The sequence below is a fragment of the Falco peregrinus genome, chromosome 1 (assembly GCF_023634155.1).
Source record: "Falco peregrinus isolate bFalPer1 chromosome 1, bFalPer1.pri, whole genome shotgun sequence".
In the NCBI taxonomy this organism is placed as follows: Eukaryota; Metazoa; Chordata; class Aves; order Falconiformes; family Falconidae; genus Falco; species Falco peregrinus.
Window position 1 is genome coordinate 125,295,417 of NC_073721.1, and position 14,909 is coordinate 125,310,325.

The 14,909-nt window shown below is 41.1% G+C and overlaps 1 long non-coding RNA gene across 1 annotated transcript in view; it reads left to right on the top strand.

Annotated features, from left to right (window-relative positions):
• Positions 1-14,909, top strand: part of LOC129783241 (uncharacterized) — a 143,883-nt gene that overhangs the window by 4,258 nt on the left and 124,716 nt on the right. Inside the window, exons 2-3 of the long non-coding RNA XR_008745184.1 lie at positions 2,095-2,247; positions 3,416-3,545. This is a non-coding gene — a long non-coding RNA (uncharacterized LOC129783241). The remainder of the gene's footprint in view (positions 1-2,094; positions 2,248-3,415; positions 3,546-14,909) is intronic.

The window sequence follows — 14,909 nt, forward strand, 5'->3', positions numbered from 1 at the left end:
TGAGAAGCATTGCTCCATATTTGCCTGTGGGTATTGAAAAACAGTGATACCAGTCCTGCTCACAGTGTTGGAGTATTTCCCTGTTTTAAAAAATATCTTATCAACAAAGATGCTTGTTTTAAAAATACTGCTGTGAAATACAGTGAAGATGAAGGTAGTGGGGTTTTTTGTTGTCAATTTTCTGTTCTAGTCTACTAAAAAGGCCTCTTTGTTGGAGAGTCAGAAGAAAATAAGATCTTTCAGTTTGTTGCTGAAGCTTTCTGAAGTTTAAAACCAATTCATTAGGTACAACGTAGGTGTAGAGTGTAGGCAGTTATTAGGATTTCAACAGCAAATAATGCAGCCCATGAAACATTAGACTTATTTCCTTCTCATTTAAAACATTGTAATGCGTTTTACCCCAGCTAAATGTGCTCTTGAGCTTTTATGTCAAAGTGAATCATGATCTAATGCTCACCAGATTAAATCTAAACGTTGCAGTATTTCCTTTCTAATTCTGGCTCTTCCCACTATGATAATATTATTTGTCTAGTCAGTTATGTGCAAGTGTGAATGAGAAGATGTAATTTTTATATGTATGCGAACACCCATAGAAGTGTTGCCGAAGGAAACGGCGCTCCAGTTGTGCTCTGCAGAGCTTGCCTTTAACTGCCACCCGTCTTTTTTAGATGCATAAAGAAAAAAGCTAAGTTGATAATTAGGTAAAAAGCATAATGAGATCCATGTCTATAAGGCCAGCGTGGCCCGAAAGACTTTCATTTGTGTGAATTTCTGGTACAAATGTTAAAGATCCCGGCTACTTAATTGGTTGCTAAGCTACACGGGGAGAACATTTGGGTTAATGACCGCTGGGCCCAAAGCCGCCTGCTCAGCCGAGCGGGCCCTGAGTGGAAGGGACAGGCCTGGCCGGGCTGTCAGGAGCCGGCTCACACTGGCGGCCACCTGCGCTGCGGGGTTATTAGAACATTTCATGTCAAAGTGTTTGTGGCGTTGGAGCAAACAGGCCCAATTAACAGGCCTGAAAGCCCCTCTCCAGCCAGCCATCACTAACACTCCAGATAAAATTTGACATCTTCCCCCTGCCTCCCCCTGCCCCAAACTCCAATTAATTTAAATGGTTTTACTGAGGGACCGTGGCACTGCTGAAAAGGCAGAGGACTTTGCTTGGGTAATCAGCTTAAATACCGGTCCGTTTCCTGCCCTTGCTGCTCCAAACTTCCCATTTGGGAGACATAAATACTGTTTTTATTTTAAAATAATTTTTATCTCCAATTTCCTCCAGTTTTTCTGATGTGCCTTGTACAAGACTCCATTTCAAAGAGCAGGATGGTAAAGCCTGTAAACTGGATGCAGACAGGAACCTTTAAGTTCAATGTTGATTGCCTTTATTTGAAGGAAGGGGTAATGAGGGGTTTCCCTTGGAAAAAGTACATCTTCTCTGACAGTCAGAAACTGGTGATAATTAGGAATAAATCTGCAGTTTCATTTATTTTTATACTTCTTGTCTAAATAATCATTTTGCATCTCCAGCTGCAGCAGCAGATCAATTTAATTTTTTTTAAGTTTAAAAAAAGGTAACAGCTTTTTGTGTACATTTTGTTAAGTATATTCATTTGAAGACATGCCAAGGTCTGTGTCATTTGTAAGATAAGCTCCAAAATACCAGTATTACAAGACCATGTATAGGTAGAAGTTGTTACAGAAGTATCTGTGAATTCAGTTGGAATACGTACCTCAGCTTCGGCTGGTATTGAATTCTTCACTGTCATTACTCGAGGGAATTGCTATCAAGTGGGAGAGTGCTTCATGGGGTCAGGGTCTTTAGTCAGGTGAAAGACTTGAGTGAATTTTAGGAGGGTGAGTAATCTGTGGAAACATTCCTATGCTTCAGATTATGCATGCACACAATTTTATTCCTGTATTCACCAAGAATTTCTTGTCCATCATACCCCCCTTCTTAAACTGGTGGGAAAATTCTGTTTTCTAGTAGGAGAGCTTGGGATCAAAGAAATATCCTGCTCTTGAGAATGTTTGTTTCTTTTAGATGACCAGTATTTCTCTAACTTAACATTCTCTCTTTTTCTTAACAAGCAGTAGTGGTTGGCCTAGAAGACAAACTGCCTTCCAACCGCAATCCCTTACCATGGCTGATGCAGTGTGCTTGGTAAGCGGGTGCATGGTGACCTCCGGAGATAGCAGCCAGCAGCAAAACCACAGCTGGACCTGCAGTGATCCAGCACAACAAAAGTGAGTATATCATCCTCTTCCCAGCTGACACGCCGTTCTCAGAAATTCCCTCCCAACCACTTCAGGGGTCTGTATAAAACTGTAACATATTTTTATACTAAAGGCTGTAAGTGACACTATGCAGTAGTGAGAAAATTGTTCTTGGACACTGCAGATTTCTGGAGGCAGGTACATGTCACACACTAGAAGAGGTTCATCCTCTCCTTAGAGCTGAAGTTAGGAACTGTGTGGTTGGTTGGGGATTTGCATGCTTACATGTGAAGTTTGCAGTTGTACGTGTGCACCTGCACGCAGTGTGTGTTTGGCAATCTGTGTTCAAGATCTAACTGAAATCTCCTAAGACGTATTCAGAAGCTACTCTGATATTAAGGAGAGGTGGCCTATAGGAAAACCAAGCTTTTTATCCCCATTGTAATGGATCAATCTTTGTTTCAAAAGGAAGGGGCTGGGTGGTCTTGCTATTAATCATACTACTTGATTGGAAATATTGGGTTCCACATCCAGAGTTTTCCTATGTGTTTTGGAATCACAGTGTCTGGACTCAGCTCAGCTCCTACAAGGGCACTAAAATAAATTGGCAGACATTTGCAAGACTATTGCATACAGCACTTCCAAAACTAAGCTTAGGCAGCTAAACGGCAGTCAAGCTTTCTTAAACATTAACATGTTAACAGTAGTGGTCCGAGCGTGATTTTCTCTGGGGGAGAAGATACTGTATTCTTCACCTCATGCCAGCAAAGCCAGTATTCACTTCCATCTACCCCAACCAGAAATGGATAATATCTTTTCCTGACCGGATTTAATGGTAGAGACATACTCTGTTCCCAAGTGTTTGATAATTGGAACAATTACTTTTTTTATATTTTATTGATGTCAGTTTACACATTTGCTAGCATTTCTTTTTTTAAATGTTATCCTACTGTGCTGCTATTTCTCCAGTGCTGTTTTTCTAGCGTTGTTTAATGATGAATCATGAACATTAACTTTATATATGTGTAATGCTTTATATATATACATGTATATTTATATAAAAATCTGGGTGGTGGCAGGGAGAGACTTATTCTGTCTGCTCCATCTTTTGTTTTGATCTAGTTGCTATAGAAATACTAAGATCAATTTTGACAGAATAAAATACTACAAATTACATTGTCGGATTACCTCATTACAGAGGGCTGGCACTTTGGATTGCAACATTACTGAAACGAAAAGCGTGAACGCTACAGGAATTTCTGCTCTCTGGAAAAATGTTATTTTTGGATTCTTCAGGAAGGCGTGCATATAAAACCACTGGTTCCCTGGTGAGTGACTGGTCCCTGAGACCGGCAGAACTTTCATCTTAATTTTTGGTTGTGGTAGGTGATGTCATATTTGGCCATACATGTACTATAAGCTGCAACTGGCATCTCACTGACAAAGGCCCTCATGTTTTTTCTGTTAAACACTTAGGTAACTGAGTTCTTATAGCAAGACTGATGGAATGAGTCTTTTTTCGTCCTTTTTTGGTGTCATCTCCTACCTGTGTGCCTTTGTATTGATACTACTAACCTTGGTTTAGTGATTTTCCCTCCCTGATCAAGTAGAAGTACTGCACTATGCTTTATGGTCTCAAAACTGGCTAATGTTAGAAACAACTGCCCTTTAGTTCATTAGCAGTGAAGGGCGTGCTTTCAGAACGAGCAGCTTTGGGATGTCGTCTCCCTTGCAGTGAGAGGTCTCTGTGCTGCATGAAGATGGTCGTGAAACCTCAAGTTGCTGTGGGTTTCTTTTTCATGCTGATGTAGCTTACATACGTTTACATGTGGATACGGGCCTTGCTTGAAGAAGTTATGCAGTTTGAGTCAGGGAATTGTCTTGTGCTCTAACTACTGGTAGAACTTTATTGCTGTGTTAGTGAAAGACACGTTTAGTACTACATTTTATTTAGGAAACCATTTATACGTTGGTATTATTTGTATACAGGGAGACAGATCTGTGTGATTTGGCAAATGGTTTAGTCATTCTGTTTTTCTTCTAGTCAAGAATATTACTCTTGCTATATCTAATCTAGAGCTGTAAATTGCAGCGGAGGTACAAATCCAAAACAAACATTTTGAAGAATTTGAATGGAGTAGAGCCCCAATTTCCATTTCAGTACTCTCTCTGTTGTCCAATTTGTTAAACTCAAGTGGTCCCATGTGCGAGTAGCATGACTGCCAGAAGCGCTCTCCAGCCATCTGCTTTTTTGGTAACTCTTTGATTATTTCTTTGTCCGTTTTTCTATCCAAAATTAGAACTGGCAACTCGATTGGTTGATTAATACTGTATTTTTTGTAATTTAACATTTGCAGCTTATGGCTAGGAAATGGCAGCAAGGTAATAAAAAGCACAAGAAATAAACTCTCCTGCTGAAGTCCAACTGCACTATGGTGGAGCTTTTCTACCACATTGTTTCAGCCTTTCAAGAGTAGCAAGAGAATTGCATAGGGAAAGTTTTACTGTTTGTAGGTAATGACAAACTGGAAGGAAGAGACATAGCAGCCTGCACTGACTTGACGAGCTGTCTTGGAAATGTGAAGAGCTGCCAGGCACTGATAGAAGCATTTGCGATAGACCCGAACTGAGAAGCTAGCACTGCATTTCAATCTGAACCAAACCATACAGTAGAGGAATAAAAGTTAATGAACCAGAAAGCTGGTTCAGAGCCCTGTAGGAGAGGTTCTGATCTGTGTCCTGCAAGTGAATGGGGCATGTGTTCTGATGGCTTCAACTGAAGCTTAACTAGAGGTCCTGGGATTCTTCACCAAGAAGGGGTGAAGCCTTGTCCTGTAGTGGTATCTAGAGACAGGAGAGGGAGTCAGGGCTGAAGTGGATGCTCTGAGATGCTCTAGTACACCTACGTGTACCAGCCTCTGACTGGCTATTCCTCCTGGTTCAGGTTATCAGAAGGAACCACTAGATCTTTTAGAGGCTGTGATTCATTTGGGCTGACTTGTAGAGTTTAATACATTGGTGGTGAAGGGAAAGCTGACTTTAAAGGAGGCAGCCTAGAGGACCCCTGCACTTCAGTGCATGTTGTGGGCAGAATCCTGCTATGTTTGTATGGCCTTAAGTTTTCAGCTTCAGTTCACAAGTGGCATCAGTTGACAGAAACTGAAAGGTTTTAGACACTTAAATGAAGAAATTCACCTGGACAAATGAATGCTGAAAGACAAGCAGAAGGTAAATGAGAACTCTAGATCATTGCCCTAGTATTTGCTGCATTTAACTACCTAATCCATGACATGGTGTTTCTGGATCTGAGCATGCTGGGTCTGTTCTAGATGGAAGCCAGAGAAGGTAGTAATGGATCTGCCCTGTAATGCAGACTTGGCCAGAGAGATTGCATGATAAATGAATAATAAGTTATTGTTTGGTGGTGGGTTTCTTCCCCCTTTTTAAATACATTGCTTCGGAATTTTGGTCTGATCAGCAGTGAAAGTGCAACAGGTTTGCAAGATAATGATTGAAGTCTCATGTGCCACATGCAGAGGTTTGGTATTTCCAGCAGCCACTTTGAACTGCAGTGCTGACAGGGGAGGAGAAAGAGAAGGGCTTGCTCTTTGGTGCAGGCTCACATTGTAAAATGTGCCATGTTCAGATATTACTGTGGGGGAGAACGCTGGTCTCCAAACACAACCTCAGTCCATGTGTTCATCCTTGTCATTTCTCTTACTGTGAAGACAAAGGGAAAGCGTTTCTTTCAGATCATAAAGGGCTCTGGAAACTTAACTCCCTTTGTGTTTCAAGAATTTCCCTGTGATTGTTTAGGAGACATTGGTTTTCATGGCAGTATCATGCAGAAAATCAGAAGTTCACAGAAGACTGGTGGTTTCAGGGATGCTGTGGAGGGTGGGCTGCTGTGACTTGGTATATCTGGCTGGTCTGCATCTCTTGACTTGCAGGCTGCTAATGGCTAGCAGTGCTCAGAGCTGTCAGAATGGAGAAAAGGCAGGCACTGTTTCCGAATATACAAATGTTCAACACATTAAAAATATTTTTGTTTTAAATTATACTGAAGGGGGGAGGGGGAGGGAAGAGGAAAAGGGAGTAATTTAGCAAGTGGAGATGTGGTGGGAGCCAGCCAGGCTAGGATTTGCTAATATCTGAACTAGGCTGTTGAAAAATGTTCTAAATCTGTCAGAAGGTCCTGAAGGCTTAACTCTGCCCAGTTTAAGTTAGTGGCGACAGGATTGGGCCCTCTATTACTTTTTTATGTGGTGTTATAAATTACTTTCCCATATTTCCAAAAACATTAATGAAGCTTTTCAAAGCACATTGTGAAATCATTGTATGTGTTACTGAAACTACTTATCCATATGCACAATACAAGGTTAATACAATATATGAGCTTTCTCCTTTTCTGTTGCTTTTGCAAACTAAAAATCTTTCCTCCTCTCCCCACTTTGATTTTTTCCAGGTAAAATGATGGCAGATGTACTCAGCTCAGTTTCATATAACATATTGCTTACTGGAAGAACAAATTTAGCTCTCTGCCTTTTTACTGTAAACTTAGTTTTGGTTTTTATGTATTTGTAATTTCCTTTAAACCATTTATAAACAGGTTAGAAATACCATTTCATGCCATCTGACTATTAATAATCAGAGCTTTTTATATGGGTTCTCTAGGAATCTGTCAAGCAGGAACACACTGTATGGTAAACAAACATCTCCAAACTCTTCCTGCTGCACAAATATTCATTGCATTGTTTTGTTATTCCTTAGAGCATTCTGCCTTTACTTGGGATGTTACAGTCAGGGGTTTAACTGCTAATTGTTATTTCCAGAATTTTATACCTTTAGGGTACAAAAAGAAGTAATTTTTGAAACAATTTTCATGTTGCATTAAAAAAAATAAAAATGCCATTGGAAAATTGTGAGAGGTGGGTTTTTGATGACAGAGCCAGGAGGCTGCTGACTGGTTTCCTGCTCATTTTAATGATTCACCATCACCGGACTTGATGACCTCCAGAGGTCCCTTTACACCTAAATAATTTTGTGATCCCACAAAACTGGAAGGTTCCCCTCGCTTTCTTCCTCATGTCCGACTGCACACCCCCACCACTTCCCTTGTGCTGTTCTGGCATTTGTACTCCTGTCTGAGCATATTCAACTCACTACACCTGCAGAAAACTAACCTTGGGGAAAAAAAAGAGGATTTCCTGTGTGGTTAGCAGGTCAAGTGTGCTCAGTGAAGGTCCTGTAAATGCTGAGACCAGCATAAAGGAGTGGGCAGGATGGTGTGATGGGGAGTGGTGTTGGAAAAGAGAAGGGAGAGAAGATTGTGGGACAGACCTTTTGACAGCATTGAGCTGTTGGACCATCTCAGCTGTGTTACTGTACTTACCTCCAAATGGGTTTGGTTATATCAGTGGTGGCTCACATCTCTTACTGTTCCCGCATAGGGATGTATGGACACAGAGACAGTCCTTTTCCAGGTCATGGTCTCCTCCCCAATTTCATTATTCAGTTCTAGCCTGATGTGAACATACCCATATATGACCTTGTTATCACAACAATAGAAAATGTGAACTTGTCTAGATTGGCTTGATCTGGCACAAGGAAGCAAGCAGCTATGCAAGGTGCTGTTCTGTGGTTTCTGTGGTTTCTGTGGTGAAGTTGGTTTAAGAAGTTTGTGGCTACTCATTCCCATCCTCGAGAACACTGCAATTTGCTGCTTGCTCGGGCTGCACCTTATCCCCTCCCTCTCATCAGTTCTGGTGCTGAAAAGACCCTGTGAACTGATTTACTTATTCCTCCTAGTTAGTTTTTAGTCAGTGTAGTGAGTTGAATCAGTTCACTGCAGGGTCAGACAAGTACTGGAGCCAGCAGCACCGGAGGGATGGATGAGACCATGACTGAGGTGGCAACTGGCTGCTTGTTCAGCCTGTCTGGTTCAAGTGCACCATCAGGTGTTTCACTGCCATTACTTGGAAACTGCTGTGTAGATAGATCACTAGATGCTCCCTGCTAAAAATAATTCCCTGCTCTCTTCTGAATACTTGTTTTAAACTGAGAGATTGGTAACTTTTGCAGTGCACTCTTTTACACCATTGCATGGTTGATAAATTGTAGTGAAAAGGCAGCCAAGGGCTGGTAATTTCTGAAAGTAGTGTGTTATAGGACTCTGCCACTGAAGTGATCCAGTCTGCCGCTGCATTTGCTGGTGATGGTACTGCTTCTTTCTGTATCTGTAAGAGTACAAGAGACTGTAAGAATACAAGGGAGGTTTTTTCTGAACCATTGCCTATAGACTTGACCATCCTCCAGTGGCTAAAAATGAAAAATTACCCACAGCATTAAGAAGATGAAAATTTGATGAATGCTAGTCCTGGCTGAAAACAGCCCCGTCATGTCCTTCTGTCTTTCCCGAGATGGACTGACTCTTATATCGTAAGGTGATGGAATAACCTAGAGAGATTTTTGCTGCATGGGTGGTAAGAAAGGGCAACTGGAGAAATAATGAAAAACACAGAGTTTTCTGTGTGGAGAGGCAGACCTTGGGAGGATTTGTGTGTACAAGTTACAGACTGTGAATTACTTTTCATTTTGGTGAGCAGTTGCTCACATGAGTATTCAATTAATTTCCAGTGGGATCTCATGGGGGTAGCCACTGACCACTAAAACTTAATGGCTTGCTATGTAGAGTGGACGCTTTCTGCTTTGATTTTGAATGTGGTAGTTTACTGGCAAAGTAGACTTCTCTTGTAAGGAAGAAATAGAGTTAACTTTTACAAATGTTCTACATAAATTCTGGTTTCTAATACTTTCTGCACGTATATAACAATTCAGAAACTAAACGTGAATCAAGAGACCCCTAACATCATTTTTGAGCTGTAATGTTGGTAATAGTGTATTTTCTGAACTCTAGCTTTGCCTGTTGAGAAGTAAGGTGGATTTCAGGCAGACAGCTGGCTGTTCCTTGTCTTAACACCTCGTGCTCTCTTTGCATTCTGATGTAAACCACTACCAGATCTCCACCTCAGGAAAGCTGCAGTTACTACTTGTGTATCAGTTGGTAAAAAGCACTTTGAGCTCCAGTAGGATGAGAGCTGTAGAAAGAAAGAAGCAAGAAATCATTGATAAACTTGTTTCTGTGAACAATGATAAACTTTGTTATTCACTTGCAAGATAAATAAATTGGGTTAAAGGTTTAAAATGTGCAGTTAATGGGTGACTGAGAGTAAGGGATGATCGTGGTATTTAAGACCTTAATGTTTTTATTATCTGTGTTTGCTTTGGGCCCATAAGCAACAGATAACTTAAAGAAAGGGAGAAAAAAAATGAATTAATATCTTCATTTATACATAACTCTGGATATCTCCTTGGACAGAAAGATTGAAAGTTCCTGAATACTGTTGCAACATATGACTGCCTTGTGTCACAAAATAAATGAGATCACCAAGAAATGAAGGGTTTCAGCAGTGCAGCAACTGAACAATTAGAACATGCTTCTAATGCTTTCTTACCTCTACATGTAAAATTCAGGCACCCACTTTTCTACTCGGTTATGTGCTGATCACTGATAACCTTTTTCTGAACTGTTCTGGGTCTTCTGCTTTCACCTGTTAAAATAAATGACGTTTATTAAAAGAACAGTAACAATAACACCAAAACCATATTGTTTTAGGGCATAAATCTACCACTTCAATTGCATGAGCCTGTCAGTGAATTTCTGACACCAAGTTATGTTATTTAATGAGTGCTATTAGGTAGTTCTGTCACTTAATAGGATTGAGGGTTTGAAATGCCATGTAATATCACTTCACTGGAGAAAAAATCAACAAACAGCCCTCACTAAAAACCTCACATCCCCTTTGATGTCGGTAAGACCTGCTGTCACTTCAGAAAGGAACCCGCCGGGCCTGTTTTCACAGGGCTACAGCTGCCATTTTAGGAGAGGCAACAGTTATTCTTGGCAATTTTACACTCAGGGGCAACCAAAAAAAAAAAAATCTCTCACCATCTGACTGAGAGTGAAGAAACATAGAATAGTTATGGCAAAAGGCACTTTGCAGGCCATAAAATGTCATCTAGTTCAAGGAAATGGGAATATAGACTCTGCATATCAGAAAGATGCTAATGGCCATTATTGTCATGTGTTGTCATTTACACTGGGGTATCATCTAAAATCTTTGGATAAGTTCTGGGCTACTTTGTGTATCATAAAATTAGTGAGAGCCAGTTTTTCTCCTGAAGAATTGTTGATGGTTGTGCAGTCATCTGTATCTCCAGGTGTCCATCTGGTTGCCCTCGACACGACCTGAGACTGCATCTTTATAGGAAGAAGTGTCAGTGTGTTGTGAAGGAAGTGGCAACAGCCTGCAGAAAGAAGGATGGAGATTGGTAGCAGAAATTCTGTTTCAGATCTTAGTTTGCAGGTTCATGGCACTGGGCAGCTTAAACCCACCAGGGTTTTATCTTTTGGTGTTTTCCTGTGTAAGGAAAAAGTCTCTTTTCTCCTGAGAAAATTTCCCACCTCACTGGGAGAGCAAACATCAACTACAAGTACTACTGAAAAGTGCAGAAAGAGGAAATAATGCTCCACTTATGGTCCGTAATGAACACTCTGAGACTGAGCGTGGTTGGTGACACTGTTCTGTTTTGATCCAGAAAGTCAAATTCTCACTTTAATGCTGGTGTCCAAAGGTAGCAAAGGAGCTAATTTCCCTCTGCAGTGGCTGAGCAGCTGAAGTGGGGTTAAAACCAGAAAAGTTAGGTCCCTTTGGAAAATTCAGTAGAAAAATGTGTTATGCCTTTCCCATTAGTTTTGCTTCCTGTGAATGTTCTGGGCATAGACATGCTTGCTGTTGGTACCATCATGAGGAGTCCCATATGTCTTTAGATCTTTCCTTAACAGGAGCTGAGTTTGCTCCTGAACTGTTCAGAAGCCTTTTCTTTAAATTGCAGTTGCACTTTTTCTGATCAGAATATTTTGGCCATATGAGATTCCTCTGGGACTCTGTCCTGTGTTGTCTGAGCACGTGTAGAAGACAAACTAGCAGACTGATCTCAGAAAAGGAGTGCTCAGCAGCCACACGTCTTTTGCTGGGCTGCATGTATTTATAGGCTGTGGACTGGTGGCTGGTGCAGAGGATGAATCTGTGTTCCTTAAACTTTTAATTTTCTATGGATACAGCACACAGGATGCAGTCAGTACTTTGTGGCACCTGTGTGCAATGGCAAATAAACTCCCAATCATTTAGAATAAGGGGAGCTATAACATTATATCCAAATCAGTTGTACTGGTTTGCTTCTCCTAAATCTACCAAAGTAGTGGGTAAAATGAAAAATTCTGGATAAATGCTGAAATATATGTAATAAAATACTAATTAAAGACATCAAAACCTTTTAAGAACATCGCTGTTGAGAGCTAGCTAGGTAGATTGCATGTGAGCATATTTTTAAGTGCTCTGCGTATGTACCTAAAGACAAGGTAAATTGCAGAAGTGAAATACAGCTCCCCTGAAGTCCCTGACAGAAGCCTCTCTCACTTCGGAGCGGTCAGGATTTCATCACAAATCCCATTGAGCCCATTTCAGGCTAGGTAGGCCGTATACAGTGGAAACAAAAAAGTCTTGTGCAGTGTATTCAGTTTTTAGAAAGAGATCTGGAAGCTTGGTGGTAGATGTTCTTCAGTGCTAAGGTGTACTTATGGGGTTAAGATAAGCTCAGATTTTTTCTGTGACAAATCAGATTTGCCATTACTTGAGCAAATGCTGATAGAGACCTAGGGAGAAGTTAAATCCTCTACATAACTTCATGAAATAATACCAATGACAATGCTGAACGAGTCAATTAGACTGCAGTATCCTCATTTCTTCCCACATGATTTCCAAATCCTGTGGCAGATTTTGGCAGTAAAACTGGATCTAGGGATGGAGGGTCTTCCTGAGACTGGACTTTTTGCATTTCATTTTAGGTGCTTCAGTTTTGCAGATCTTCAGGTGTGTTTTTTATTCAGATTGTTGTGTGGTTGTTAATTAGTATGTGTCTAATTCAGTGTTTCTAACTGGAATTTGTGACTTCAGAAGAAAGTGTGTTATGCAAAAAATTACTTTGGCTTTGTCAAGAATACTGAAAAGCTCCATTGCAGCTGAAGAGACTCAAGCCGTGTAAAAATTGTGCTGTGGGTCAAAATGATATATACATGTAGAGAAAGAAAGTGAAGTCCCAGAGTCTGAATCCTTAGTATAAAGAAGGTTTATTAAGTGCAGATCTTTTTTGGGACCTTGAAAGTAGGATCTAAATAGGAAGTGCCCAGCTAAGCTTAGTGAAGCCTTGCAGGAATAGATCATCTTTGGAATAATCCAGACATGACTTGGGCCAACTTTTTTTGTCTAGAAAGTTGCATAGGTCCCTGGTTTAAAACAGACCACTTTTTAAGGGATTTTCTGTGGAAAGACGTGCAATGTCTAATCTCAGTATGAAATTGTTGCTGTGTTTATGCATAAATGGCTCCACTAAAGGGATATCCAGATGAAACATTCACCCATTCCCTTTATTTCATTTATTTTTGCATTCATGGACCCTTGAATTCTTGAGGGCAAAGAGTTTCCCATTGGTTAGATGCTTAGACACAGAATAAGATGCAGAAATAAGAGTGGTGTTTGCATTTGTCTCAGAAAGCTGTTCAGCTGGACTGACAGTTAATACTTCACTGCATCACCTAACCGTGCTTACCCAAGAAATGCCAGCAGAAAAACTTCTGCTTCCTTAGACGGTGCCATTAATATTTTGACACTTGTTTTCATTCTTTCACAGGCAAAAAGCGTTTGATGTGTTCAGTAAAACAAAAATACTGCCATGCAAGACCTCATCCTGATGGGACCACCTTGATAAACCCACTCTTAATATGATTTCAGTTATGAAATACATTTTAATAAGGAGCTGAGATTTCAGTGTCCTCTGTTAAATGCCATCCTTGTATATCAGAGACTTTGAACGCTGTATCGGTGCCTGCACAGCGAGTGCACAGGGCTGCGTTTGAGGCGGTCTCACCTCCCGGGCAGGGATTGTCTGTGTGGGAAAGGCACGAGAGGGAGCCGTCCATCAGTGAGTGCCAGCGTCGCTGAACCATGCCTGTGCCTGGTCTGAACACTGCCAAGGCTTCATTCCCTACCTTGTCCCGAAAACAATTTGTAAGATTTAAATGGGATTTTTAAAAGCGTGGCATGATCTGATGTAGCAGAGGGGACCAGTGAGAATTTGGGAGAGGTGAATATAGAGATACTCTATTTCTTAAGTGAATAAACAAAAGCTGTAGAACCAAGTGCTCCTGAACACTAATAATTATTTTCTTTTGAATCTCCAAATTTCCTATGTTAGGCCATTTTCCTTTTGAAGTCTTCTATTTCTTAAAAAGACATACTGCTTTGGACAAGCAGTAAAATGCCCAGAGTATAACCTATACTTCTGTTCCCTCTCTTCCACTGGTACCTCTATGAAAACTCAGTGATCACATATTGCACCGAGGAGAGCCTCAATACCTGGACAGAGTCTGGCTGGTGTTCAGGCTGCAGACCCGCTGATAGCCAGCACGTGGGTGGGCACGGGGGGAACATGCTCTGCTCAGGCAGATGCATTCAAAAGCCATTTTGAAGCTGCATGGGAGATACTTCACAGATACTGTGAAATAGGATAGTTTCGCAAGCAATGGAATAGATGTAGTTTGTGGTGGCGTGTCAAGAAGGCGTTCACAAAAGCATGTGAGGAAGCTGTTGTATGGTCACTTCATCCTGAAATCAAGTGTCTACTGTCAGCAAAAGGGAAATCCCATCCCACTCTTTTCTAGCCCCAGATGTTTGCTCCTGCTGCCTCCCTTACTCCAACATTAGTCTTCAGGGCAATGACCTGGATCAGGAAAATGATCCAGCTAAAAACTAGCCAGACTATTAAAAAACAAATAAATAAAAAATCACCAACTTGGACTTAGGCCAGGCTGAAGTGCCTCTGCAGCTTGCAGCTTGTAGGAGTAAAAGTCGGGACAGAACCATTAAAACGCGCCCATAAGGATCTAGGAGGGAGCCATGCTAAGAAATGGGTCATGTGAAGTTCAAAAGCTGACTTCTTTTCCCCAATAAACTACTCCCTGCATCAGTAACTTTGCCAAGACCAACCTCTGAGGTCTCTGTGTGCAGCCATTCACCGGTGCAGTTTCTTCTATGTGGGAGCTTCTCCCTGCTCCAGTGCATTAGCATTTTTTTCCATGGGCACAGGCTAGGAGAGACAGGTTTCTTCACATTCTACTGTATCTGCATGAGAACAGCCTTCAGGAAGAACGGCGAGACACCACAGACTTCATATGTAACAACTTCGGTGTGGGAACTGTGATCAACTGCTCTTTAAGGTTTTGGCTGGCATCCCAGTTTTCTGGTGTTTCAGTTCTGGGGATGTCCTTGCACAGAAGTTGGAGTTGATTTATAGCTTGTGTGTTGAGAAACAGCATTTGTGTAAATGTTTTTTCCCAGATAATGGGGAAATTTGGAGTCTTCTGGGACTTTCAGGTGGAAAGACTTTAGATATTTATTTATTTGTCCTTTTGAAGCAACAAGGCAATGCGCCCACTACTTGTATCCTAAGTAGGAAGCATTTATGTTTTGGAAGACTTTTGTTTTGTACAGTCTGTATAAAAGAAACAAAACAAA